This window comes from Eulemur rufifrons, chromosome 19 (genome assembly GCF_041146395.1).
Source record: "Eulemur rufifrons isolate Redbay chromosome 19, OSU_ERuf_1, whole genome shotgun sequence".
Lineage (NCBI taxonomy): Eukaryota > Metazoa > Chordata > Mammalia > Primates > Lemuridae > Eulemur > Eulemur rufifrons.
This window is the reverse complement of record NC_091001.1, coordinates 6,042,326-6,055,254: the sequence shown is the minus strand read 5'-3', so window position 1 is coordinate 6,055,254 and position 12,929 is coordinate 6,042,326.

Sequence of the window (12,929 nt, the reverse complement as noted above, 5' to 3'; positions counted from 1 at the left end):
TAAGGTTTAGGGGTTAGGGTGAAGGGTTAGGGTCAAGGGTTAGGATTTTTGTTAGGCATAGCGTTGGGGTTAGAAGTAAGGGTTACTGTCAGTGTTAGGGTTGTAGGTAGGGTTACGGTTAGGGTTAGCAGTTTAGAATTAGGGTTAGGGGTTAGGTGTCACAGTGATGACTAGGAGATAGGGTTAGAATTATGGGATAGGGGTTGTTCTCAGGAAATGGGTTATGCATTAACGTTAGGATAAGAGGTTAAAGTTAGGCGCACGGTGAGGTTTACGTGTTAAGGGGAGAAATAGGAACAGGGTTGGGTGTTATGTTCAGGGTTAGGGTTATCTGTTAAAGGTATTGTTTATGCTTAGGGCACGGGCCCTGTCTGCATTAGGCAGGCGGGGGGAGTTTAGGGGGCTGGGATTGTACCCGGGAACCCACTCTATCCTACTCTGGGTATCGGCCCGTGGGTTTCATGCAGGACACAGTGGTAGAGCCTCCTTTCACGCATGGCATGGGAGGATTGCAGGCTTTCTAAACTCTAAGAAAGCAAGCAGTCAGAGAATCAGATTTAGGGTTAGGATTCTGGTTAGGGTTAAGGATGAAGTTTAGTGTTAGGGTGAGGGCTTAGGGTTAGGGATTAGAGTTAGGGTTAAAGGTTACTCTTAGGTTTAACGGTTACACTTTGGTTTAGGATTGAGGTTTACGGTTAGGGTTAAGATGAGGGGTTAGGGTTTGGTACAGGGTTAGGGTTAAGTGTTAGGTTTAGGGTTGAAGATTAGGATTAGGGTTAGGATTAAAGGTTAGCGTGAGAGTTAATGCTTAGGGTTAAGGTTAAGAGTTAGGGTTTAGGGTTAGGGTTACGGTTAGGGTTAGTTTTAGGGTTAGAGTTATGTGCTATGGTTTGTGTTAGAGGTTAGGGTTAGGTTTACTGGTCACGGTTAGGGTTACGTTTAGGGGGTAGCATTAGGGTTAGGGTTAGGGTTAAGGGATAGGATTAGGGTTAAATGTTGGGCTTAGGGTTAGGGTTTAGTGTTAGGTTTATCATTAAGGATTAGGGTTAGAATCAGGGTTAAATGCTTGGGTGCGTGTAATGGTTAGGGTCAGGGTTAAGGTTCACGGATCGGGTTAGTGTTAAGGGTTACGGGTAGGTTTAGGGTTCAGGGTTAGTGTTAGCATTAGGGCTTAAGGTTAGGATTAGGCGGTAGGTTAGATTTAGGGTTAGATCTAGGCGTTAGGGTAAGGGCTAGCGTTAGGGTTAAGAGATAGGGTTAGGTTTAATGCTTAGGATTAGGGTTAGAGTTTGGGGTTAAAGTAAGTGTTAGGGGTTAGGTTTAAGGATCCAAGGTTAGGGTTATTTTTAGCTGTAGTGTTAGGGTTAGGGATAAGGGATCCCATTAGCATTAAGGGTCTTCCTTACTGTAGGGTTAAGGGTTAGGCTTAGAGTTAAAGGTTAAGATTTAGGGGGAGGGTTAACGGTTAGGGTGAAGGTTAAGCATTAGGTTTAGGGATTAGTGATTAGGGTTTTTGGTTAGTGTTAGGGTTAGCGGTTAGGAGTTAGTGTTTTATGAAGGGGTATGGTTAGAATTAGGATTGGGGTTAGAGTTAGGGTGAGGTATAGGGCTTAGGTTTAGGGGTTAGTTTTAGGGTAAAAGGATAGGATTAGGGTTACGGGTTGGGCTTAGGTTTAGGGTTAAAGTTTACTGCTAGGGTTAGGGATGGGGTTCAGGGTTAGCTTTAGGGGTTCTGGTTAGGGTTAGGTGTTAGGTTAGTGTCAGGGTTAGGTCTAGTCGTGAGGGTAAGGTTTAGGGTTAGCTTTAAGAGCTAGGGTTAGGTTTAATGGTTAGGATTAGGATTAGGGTTAAGGGTTAGGGTAAGGCTTAGGGGTTAGGGTGAAGGGTTAGGGTCAAGGGTTAGGGTTTTTGTTAGGCATAGCGTTGGGTTTAGAAGTAAGGGTTACTGTCAGTGTTAGGGTTGTAGGTAGGGTTACGGTTAGGGTTAGCGGTTTAGAATTAGGGTTAGGGATTAGGTGTCACAGTGATGACTAGGAGATAGGGTTAGAATTATGGGATAGGGGTTGTTCTCAGGAAATGGGTTATGCATTAACGTTAGGATAAGAGGTTAAAGTTAGGCGCACGGTGAGGTTTACGTGTTAAGGGGAGAAATAGGAACAGGGTTGGGTGTTATGTTCAGGGTTAGGGTTATCTGTTAAAGGTATTGTTTATGCTTAGCGCACGGGCCCTGTCTGCAGTAGGCGAGCGGGGGGAGTTTAGGGGGCTGGGATTGTACCCGAGAACCCACTCTATCATACTCTGGGTATGAGCCCGTGGGTTTCATGCAGGACGAAGTGGTAGAGCTTCCTTTCACGCATGGCATGGGAGGATTGCAGGCTTTCTAAACTCTAAGAAAGCAAGAAGTCTGAGAATTAGATTTAGGGTTAGGATTCTGGTTAGAGTTAAGGATGAAGTTTAGTGTTAGGGTGAGGGCTTAGGGTTAGGGATTAGGGTTAGGGTTAAAGGTTACTCTTAGGTTTAACGGTTACACTTTGGTTTAGGGTTGAGGTTTACGGTTAGGGTTAAGATGAGGGGTTAGGGTTTGGTACAGGGTTAGGGTTAAGTGTTAGGTTTAGGGTTGAAGATTAGGATTAGGATTAGGATAAAAGGTTAGCGTGAGAGTTAACGCTTAGGGTTAATGTTAAGAGTTAGGGTTTAGAGTTAGGGTTAGGGTTAGTTTTAGGGTTAGAGTTATGTCCTATGTTTTGTGTTAGAGGTAAGGGTTAGGTTTACTGGTCATGGTTAGGGTTACGTTTAGGGCGTAGCATTAGGGTTAGGGTTAGGGTTAAGGGATAGGGTTAGGGATAAGTGTTGGGCTTAGGGTTAGGGTTTAGTGTTAGGGTTAGCATTAAGGATTAGGGTTAGGGTCAGGGTTAAATGCTTGGGTGCGGGTAATGGTTAGGGTCAGGGTTAAGGTTCACGGATAGGGTTAGTGTTAAGGGTTACGGGTAGGTGTAGGGTTGAGGGTTAGAGTTAGCATTAGGGCTTAAGGTTAGGATTAGGCGGTAGGTTAGATTTAGGGTTAGATCTAGGCATTAGGGTAAGGGCTAGCGTTAGGGTTAAGAGATAGGGTTAGGTTAGGGTTAGGGTTAGGGTTAGGGTTTGGGGTTAAAGTAAGTGTTAGGGGTTAGGTTTAAGGATCCAAGGTTAGGGTTATTTTTAGCTGTAGTGTTAGGGTTAGGGATAAGGGATCCCATTAGCATTAAGGTTATTCCTTACTGTAGGGTTAAGGGTTAGGCTTAGAGTTAAAGGTTAAGGTTAGGGTCAGTGTTAAGATTTAGGGTGAGGGTTAACGGTTAGGGTAAAGGTTAAGCGTTAGGGTTAGGGATTAGTGATTAGGGTTTTTGGTTAGTGTTAGTGTTAGCGGTTAGGAGTTAGTGTTTTATGAAGGGGTATGGTTAGAATTAGGATTGGAGTTAGAGTTAGGGTGAGGTAAAGGGGTTAGGTTTAGGGGTTAGTTTTAGGGTAAAAGGATAGGATTAGGGTTACGGGTTGGGCTTAGGTTTAGGGTTAAAGTTTACTGGTAGGGTTAGGGATAGGGTACAGCGTTAGCTTTAGGGGTTCTGGTTAGGGTTAGGTGTTAGGTTAGTGTCAGGGTTAGGTCTAGTCGTGAGGGTAAGGTTTAGGGTTAGCTTTAAGAGCTAGGGTTAGGTTTAATGGTTAGGATTAGGATTAGGGTTAAGGGTTAGGGTAAGGCTTAGGGGTTAGGGAGAAGGGTTAGGGTCAAGGGTTAGGGTTTTTGTTAGGCATAGCGTTGGGGTTAGAAGTAAGGGTTACTGTCAGTGTTAGGGTTGTAGTTAGGGTTACGGTTAGGGTTAGCGGTTTAGAATTAGGGTTAGGGGTTAGGTGTCACAGTGATGACTAGGAGATAGGGTTAGAATTATGGGATAGGGGTTGTTCTCAGGAAAAGTGTTATGCATTAACGTTAGGATAAGAGGTTAAAGTTAGGCGCACGGTGAGGTTTACGTGTTAAGGGGAGAAATAGGAACAGGGTTGGGTGTTATGTTCAGGGTTAGGGTTATCTGTTAAAGGTATTGTTTATGCTTCGCGCACGGGCCCTGTCTGCATTAGGCGGGCGGGGGGAGTTTAGGGGGCTGGGATTGTACCCGGGAACCCACTCTATCATACTCTGGGTATGGGCCCATGGGTTTAAGGCAGGACACAGTGGTAGAGCCTCCTTTCACGCATGGCATGGGAGGATTGCAGGCTTTCTAAACTCTAAGAAAGCAAGAAGTCTGAGAATTAGATTTAGGGTTAGGATTCTGGTTAGGGTTAAGGATGAAGTTTAGTGTTAGTGTGAGGGCTTAGGGTTAGGGATTATGGTTAGGGTGAAAGGTTACTCTTAGGTTTAACGGTTACACTTTGGTTTAGGGTTGAGGTTTACGGTTAGGGTTAAGATGAGGGGTTAGGGTTTGGTACAGGGTTAGGGTTAAGTGTTAGGTTTAGGGTTGAAGATTAGGATTAGGGTTAGGATTAAAGGTTAGCGTGAGAGTTAACGCTTAGGGTTAAGGTTAAGTGTTAGGGTTTAGGGTTAGTGTTAGTGTTAGGGTTAGTTTTAGGGTTAGAGTTATGTGCTATGGTTTGTGTTAGAGGTTAGGGTTAGGTTTACTGGTCACGGTTAGGGTTACGTTTAGGGGTTACATTAGGGTTAGGGTTAAGGGATAGGATTAGGGTTAAGTGTTGGGCTTAGGGTTAGGGTTTAGTGTTAAGGTTAGAATTAAGGATTAGCGTTAGGATCAGGGTTAAATGCTTGGGTGCGGGTAATGGTTAGGGTCAGGGTTTAGGTTCACGGATAGGGTTAGTGTTAAGGGTTACGGGTAGGTTTAGGGTTCAGGGTTAGTGTTAACATTAGGGCTTAAGGTTAGGATTAGGCGGTAGGTTAGATTTAGGGTTAGATCTAGGCGTTAGGGTAAGGGCTAGCGTTAGGGTTAAGAGATAGGGTTAGGTTTAATGCTTAGGATTAGGGTTAGGGTTTGGGGTTAAAGTAAGTCTTAGGGGTTAGGTTTAAGGATCAAAGTTAGGGTTATTTTTAGCTGTAGTGTTAGGGTTAGGGATAAGGGATCCCATTAGCATTAAGGGTCTTCCTTTCTGTAGGGTTAAGGGTTAGGCTTAGAGTTAAAGGTTAAGGTTAGGGTCAGTGTTAAGATTTAGGGTGAGGGTTAACGGTCAGGGTAAAGGTTAAGCGTTATGGTTAGGAATTAGTGATTAGGGTTTTTGGTTAGTGTTAGGGTTAGCGGTTAGGAGTTAGTGTTTTATAAAGGGGTATCGTTAGAATTAGGATTGGGGTTAGAGTTAGGGTGAGGTATAGGGGTTAGGTTTAGGAGTTAGTTTTAGGGTAAAAGGATAGGATTAGGGTTACGGGTTGGGCTTAGGTTTAGGGTTAAAGTTTACTGCTGGGGTTAGGGATAGGGTTCAGTGTTAGTTTTAGGGGTTCTGGTTAGGGTTAGGTGTTAGGTTAGTGTCAGGGTTAGGTCTAGTCCTGAGGGTAAGGTTTAGGGTAAGCTTTAAGAGCTAGGGTTAGGTTTTATGGTTAGGATTAGGATTAGGGTTAAGGGTTAGGGTAAGGCTTAGGGGTTAGGGTGAAGGGTTAGTGTCAAGGGTTAGGGTTCTTGTTAGGCATAGCGTTGGGGTTAGAAGTAAGGGTTACTGTCAGTGTTAGGGTTGTAGGTAGGGTTACGGTTAGGGTTAGCGGTTTAGAATTAGGGTTAGGGATTAGGTGTGACAGTGAAGACTAGGAGATAGGGTTAGAATTATGCGATAGGGGTTGTTCTCAGGAAATGGGTTATGCATTAACGTTAGGATAAGAGGTTAAAGTTAGGCGCACAGTGAGGTTTACGTGTTAAGGGGAGAAATAGGAACAGGGTTGGGTGTTATGTTCAGGGTTAGGGTTATCTGTTAAACGTATTGTTTATGCTTAGCGCACGGGCCCTCTCTGCATTAGGCGGGCGGGGGGAGTTTAGGGGGCTGGGATTGTACCCGGGAACCCACTCTATCATACTCTGGGTATGGGCCCGTGGGTTTCATGCAGGACACAGTGGTAGAGCCTCCTTTCACGCATGGCATGGGAGGATGGCAGGCTTTCTAAACTCTAAGAAAGAAAGAAGTCTGAGAATTAGATTTAGGGTTAGGATTCTGGTTAGGGTTAAGGATGAAGTTTAGTGTTAGGGTGAGGGCTTAGGGTTAGGGATTAGGGTTAGCGTTAAAAGTTACCCTTAGTTTTAACGGTTACACTTTGTTTTAGGGTTGAGGTTTACGGTTAGGGTTAAGATGAGGGGTTAGGGTTTGGTACAGGGTCAGGGTTAAGTGTTAGGTTTAGGGTTGAAGATTAGGATTAGGGTTAGGATTAAATGTTAGCGTGAGAGTTAACGCTTAGGGTTAAGGTTAAGAGTTAGGGTTTAGGGTTAGGGTTAGGGTTAGTTTTAGGGTTAGAGTTATGTGCTATGGTTTGTGTTAGAGGTTAGGGTTAGGTTTACTGGTCACGGTTAGGGTTACGTTTAGGGGGTAGCATTAGGGTTAGGGTTAGGGTTAAGGGATAGGATTAGGGTTAAGTGTTGGGCTTAGGGTTAGGGTTTAGTGTTAGGGATAGCATTAAGGATTAGGGTTAGGGTCAGGGTTAAATTCTTGAGTGCGGGTAATGGTTAGGTTTAGGGTTAAGGTTCACGGATAGGGTTAGTGTTAAGGGTTACGGGTAGGTTTAGGGTTCAGGGTTAGTGTTAGCATTAGGGCTTAAGGTTAGGATTAGGCGGTAGGTTAGATTTAGGGTTAGATCTAGGCGTTAGCGTAAGGGCTAGCGTTAGGGTTAAGAGATAGGGTTAGGTTTAATGCTTAGGATTAGGGTTAGGGTTTGGGGTTAAAGTAAGTGTTAGGGGTTAGGTTTAAGGATCCAAGGTTAGGGTTATTTTTAGCTGTAGTGTTAGGGTTAGAGATAAGGGATCCCATTAGCTTTAAGGGTCTTCCTTCCTGTAGGGTTAAGGGTTAGGCTTAGAGTTAAAGGTGAAGGTTAGGGTCAGTGTTAAGATTTAGGGTGAGGGTTAACGGTTAGGGTAAAGGTTAAGCGTTAGGGTTAGGGATTAGTGATTAGGGTTTTTGGTTAGTGTTAGGGTTAGCGGTTAGGACTAGTGTTTTATGAAGGGGTATGGTTAGAATTAGGAATGGGGTTAGAGTTAGGGTGAGGTATAGGGGTTAGGTTTAGGAGTTAGTTTTAGGGTAAAAGGATAGGATTAGGGTTACGGGTTGGGCTTAGGTTTAGGGTTAAAGTTTACTGCTGGGGTTAGGGATAGGGTTCAGTGTTAGTTTTAGGGGTTCTGGTTAGGGTTAGGTGTTAGGTTAGTGTCAGGGTTAGGTCTAGTCGTGAGGGTAAGGTTTAGGGTTAGCTTTAAGAGCTAGGGTTAGGTTTAATGGTTAGGATTAGGATTAGGGTTAAGGGTTAGGGTAAGGCTTAGGGGTTAGTGTGAAGGGTTAGGGTCAAGGGTTAGGGTTTTTGTTAGGCATAGCGTTGGGGTTAGAAGTAAGGGTTACTGTCAGTGTTAGGGTTGTAGGTAGGGTTACGGTTAGGGTTAGCGGTTTAGAATTAGGGTTAGGGATTAGGTGTCACAGTGATGACTAGGAGATAGGGTTAGAATTATGGGATAGGGGTTGTTCTCAGGAAATGGGTTATGCATTAACGTTAGGATAAGCGGTTAAAGTTAGGCGCACGGTGAGGTTTACGTGTTAAGGGGAGAACTAGGAACAGGGTTCGGTGTTATGTTCAGGGTTAGGGTTATCTGTTAAAGGTATTGTTTATGCTTAGCGCACGGTCCCTGTCTGCATTAGGCGGGCGGAGGCAGTTTAGGGGGCTGGGATTGTACCCGGGAACCCACTCTATCATACTCTGGGTATGGGCCCGTGGGTTTCATGCAGGACACAGTGGTAGAGCCTCCTTTCACGCATGGCATGGGAGGATTGCAGGCTTTCTAAACTCTAAGAAAGCAAGAAGTCTGAGAATTAGATTTAGGGTTAGGATTCTGGTTAGGGTTAAGGATGAAGTTTAGTGTTAGGGTTAGGGCTTAGGGTTAGGGATTAGGGTTAGGGATAAAGGTTACTCTTAGGTTTAACAGTTACACATTGGTTTAGGGTTGAGGTTTACGGTTAGGGTTAAGATGAGGGGTTAGGGTTTGGTACAGGGTTAGGGTTAAGTGTTAGGTTTAGGGTTGAAGATTAGGATTAGGGTTAGGATTAAAGGTTAGCGTGAGAGTTAACGCTTAGTGTTAAGGTTCAGAGTTATGGTTTTGGTTTAGATTTAGGGTTAGTTTTAGGGTTAGAGTTATGTGCTATGGTTTGTGTTAGAGGTTAGGGTTAGGTTTACTGGTCACGGTTAGGGTTACGTTTAGGGGGTAGCATTAGGGTTAGGGTTAGTGTTAAGGGATAGGATTAGGGTTAAGTGTTGGGCTTAGGGTTAGGGTTTAGTGTTAGGGTTAGCATTAAGGATTAGGTTTAGGGTCAGGGTTAAATTCTTGAGTGCGGGTAATGGTTAGGGTCAGGTTTAAGGTTCACGGATAGGGTTAGTGTTAAGGGTTACGGGTAGGTTTAGGGTTCAGGGTTAGTGTTAGCATTAGGGCTTAAGGTTAGGATTAGGCGGTAGGTTAGATTTAGGGTTAGATCTAGGCGTTAGCGTAAGGGCTACCGTCAGGGTTAAGAGATAGGGTTAGGTTTAATGCTTAGGATTAGGGTTAGGGTTTGGGGTTAAAGTAAGTGTTAACGGTTAGGTTTAAGGATCCAAGGTTAGGGTTATTTTTAGCTGTAGTGTTAGGGTTAGGGATAAGGGATCCCATTAGCATTAAGGGTCTTCCTTCCTGTAGGGTTAAGGGTTAGGCTTAGAGTTAAAGGTTAAGGTTAGGGTCAGTGTTAATATTTAGGGTGAGGGTTAACGGTCAGGGTAAAGGTTAAGCGTTAGGGTTAGGGATTAGTGATTAGGGTTTTTGGTTAGTGTTAGGGTTAGCGGTTAGGAGTTAGTGTTTTATGAAGGGGTATGGTTAGAATTAGGGTTGGGGTTAGAGTTAGGGTGAGGTGTAGGGGTTAGGTTTAGGGGTTAGTTTTAGGGTAACAGGATAGGATTAGGGTTACGGGTTGGGCTTAGGTTTAGGGTTAAAGTTTACTGCTGGGGTTAGGGATAGGGTTCAGGGTTAGTTTAGGGGTTCTGGTTAGGGTTAGGTGTTAGGTTAGTGTCAGGGTTAGGTCTAGTCGTGAGGGTAAGGTTTAGGGTTAGCTTTAAGAGCTAGGGTTAGGTTTAATGGTTAGGATTAGGATTAGGGTTAAGGGTTAGGGTAAGGCTTAGGGGTTAGGGTGAAGGGTTAGGGTCAAGGGTTAGGGTTTTTGTTAGGCATAGCGTTGGGGTTAGAAGTAAGGGTTACTGTCAGTGTTAGGGTTGTAGGTAGGGTTACGGTTAGGGTTAGCGGTTTAGAATTAGGGTTAGGGATTAGGTGTCACAGTGATGACTAGGAGATAGGGTTAGAATTATGGGATAGGGGTTGTTCTCAGGAAATGGGTTATGCATTAACGTTAGGATAAGAGGTTAAAGTTAGGCGCACGGTGAGGTTTACGTGTTAAGGGGAGAAATAGGAACAGGGTTGGGTGTTATGTTCAGGGTTAGGGTTATCTGTTAAAGGTATTGTTTATGCTTAGCGCACGGGCCCTGTCTGCATTAGGCGGGCGGGGGGAGTTTAGGGGGCTGGGATTGTACCCGGGTACCCACTCTATCATACTCTGGGTATGGGCCCGTGGGTTTCATGGAGGACACAGTGGTAGAGCCTCCTTTCACGCATGGCATGGGAAGATTGCAGGCTTTCTAAACTCTAAGAAAGCAAGAAGGCTGAGAATTAGATTTAGGGTTAGGATTCTGGTTAGGGTTAAGGATGAAGTTTAGTGTTAGGGTGAGGGCTTAGGGTTAGTGAATAGGGTTAGGATTAAAAGTTACTCTTAGGTTTAACGGTTACACTTTGGTTTAGGGTTGAGGTTTACGGTTAGGGATAAGATGAGGGGTTAGGGTTTGGTACAGGGTTAGGGTTAAGTGTTAGGTTTAGGGTTGAAGATTAGGATTAGTGTTAGGATTAAAGGTTAGCGTGAGACTTAACGCTTAGGGTTAAGGTTAAGAGTTAGGGTTTAGGGTTAGGGTTAGGGTTAGTTTTAGGGTTAGAGTTAAGTGCTGTGGTTTATGTTAGAGGTTAGGGTTAGGTTTACTGGTCACGGTTAAGGTTACGTTTAGGGGTTAGCATTAGTTTTAGGGTTAGGGTTAAGGGATAGGATGAGGCATAAGTGTTGGGCTTAGGGTTAGGGTTTAGTGTTAGGGTTAGCATTAAAGATTAGGGTTAGGGTCAGGGTTAAATGCTTGGGTGCGGGTAATGGTTAGGGTCAGGGTTAAGGTTCACGGATAGGGTTAGTGTTAAGGGTTACGGGTAGGTTTAGGGTTCAGGGTTAGTGTTAGCATTATTGCTTAAGGTTAGCATTAGGCGGTAGGTTAGATTTAGGGTTAGATCTAGCCGTTAGGGTAAGGGCTAGCGTTAGGGTTAAGAGATAGGGTTAGGTTTAATGCTTAGGATTAGGGTTAGGGTTTGGGGTTAAAGCAAGTGTTAGGGGTTAGGTTTAAGGATCCAAGGTTAGGGTTAGGGTTAGGGTTAGGGTTAGTTTTACGCTTAGAGTTATGTGCTATGGTTTGTGTTAGAGGTTAGGGTTAGGTTTACTGGTCACGGTTAGGGTTACGTTTAGGGGGTAGCATTAGGGTTAGGGTTAGGGTTAAGGGATAGGATTAGGATTAAGTGTTGGGCTTAGGGTTAGGGTTTAGTGTTAGGGTTAGCATAAAGGATTAGGGTTAGGTTCAGGGTTAAATGCTTGGGTGCGGGTAATGGTTAGGGTCAGGGTTTAGGTTCATGGATAGGGTTAGTGTTAAGGGTTACGGGTAGGTTTAGGGTTCAGGGTTAGTGTTAGCATTAGGGCTTAAGGTTAGGATTAGGCGGTAGGTTAGATTTAGGGTCAGATCTAGGCGTTAGGGTAAGGGCTAGCGTTAGGGTTAAGAGATAGGTTTAGGTTTAATGCTTAGGATTAGGGTTAGGGTTTGGGGTTAAAGTAAGTGTTAGGGGTTAGGTTTAAGGATCCAAGGTTAGGGTTATTTTTAGCTGTAGTGTTAGGGTTAGGGATAAGGGATCCCATTAGCATTAAGGGTCTTCCTTACTGTAGGGTTAAGGGTTAGGCTTAGAGTTAAAGGTTAAGGTTAGAGTCAGTGTTAAGATTTAGGGTGAGGGTTAACCGTCAGGATAAAGGTTAAGCATTAGAGTTAGGGATTAGTGATTAGGGATTTTGGTTAGTGTTAGGGTTAGCGGTTAGGAGTTAGTGTTTTATGAAGGGGTATGGTTAGAATTAGGATTGGGGTTAGAGTTAGGGTGAGGTATAAGGGTTAGGTTTAGGGGTTAGTTTTAGGGTAAAAGGATAGGATTAGGGTTACGGGTTGGGCTTAGGTTTAGGGTTAAAGTTTATTGCTAGGGCTAGGGATAGGGTTCAGGGTTAGCTTTAGGGCTTCTGGTTAGGGTTAGGTGTTAGGTTAGTGTCAGGGTTAGGTCTAGTTGTGAGGGTAAGGTTTAGGGTTAGCTTTAAGAGCTAGAGTTAGGTTTAATGGTTAGGATTAGGATTAGGGTTAAGGGTTAGGGTAAGGCTTAGGGGTTAGGGTGAAGGGTTAGGGTCAAGGGTTAGGGTTTTTGTTAGGCATAACGTTGGGTTTAGAAGTAAGGTTTACTGTCAGTGTTAGGGTTGTAGGTAGGGTTACGGTTAGGGTTAGCGGTTTAGAATTAGGGCTAGGGATTAGGTGTCACAGTGATGACTAGGAGATAGGGTTAGAATTATGGGATAGGGGTTGTTCTCAGGAAATGGGTTATGCATTAACGTTAGGATAAGCGGTTAAAGTTAGGCGCACGGTGAGGTTTACGTGTTAAGGGGAGAAATAGGAACAGGGTTGGGTGTTATGTTCAGGGTTAGGGTTATCTGTTAAAGGTATTGTTTATGCTTAGCGCACGGGCCCTGTCTGCATTAGGCGGGCGGGGGGAGTTTAGGGGGCTGGGATTGTACCCGGGAACCCACTCTATCATACTCTGGGTATGGGCCCGTGGGTTTCATGCAGGACACAGTGGTAGAGCCTCCTTTCACACATGGCATGGGAGGATTGCAGGCTTTCTAAACTCTAAGGAAGCAAAAAGTCTGAGAATTAGATTTAGGGTTAGGATTCTGGTTAGCGTTAAGGATGAAGTTTAGTGTTAGTGTGAGGGCTTTGGTTTATGGATTAGGGTTAGGGTTAAAGGTTACTCTTAGGTTTAATGGTTACACTTTCGTTTAGGGTTCAGGGTTACGGTTAGGGTTAAGATGAGGGGTTAGGGTTTGGTACAGGGTTACGGTTAAGTGTTAGGTTTAGGGTTGAAGATTAGGATTAGGGTTAGGATTAAAGGTTAGCGTGAGAGTTAACGCTTAGGGTTAAGGTTAAGAGTTAGGGTTTAGGGTTAGGGTTAGGGTTAGGGTTAGTTTTAGGGTTAGAGTTATGTGCTATGGTTTGTGTTAGAGGTTAGGGTTAGGTTTACTGGTCACGGTTAGGGTTACGTTTAGGGGGTAGCATTAGGGTTAGGGTTAGGGTTAAGGGATAGGATTAGGGTTAAGTGTTGGGCTTAGGGTTAGGGTTTAGTGTTAGGGTTAGCATTAAGGATTAGGGTTAGGTTCAGGGTTAAATGCTTGGGTGCGGGTAATGGTTAGGGTCAGGGTTTAGGTTCATGGATAGGGTTAGTGTTAAGGGTTACGGGTAGGTTTAGGGTTCAGGGTTAGTGTTAGCATTAGGCTTAAGGTTAGGATTAGGCGGTAGGTTAGATTTAGGGTTAGATCTA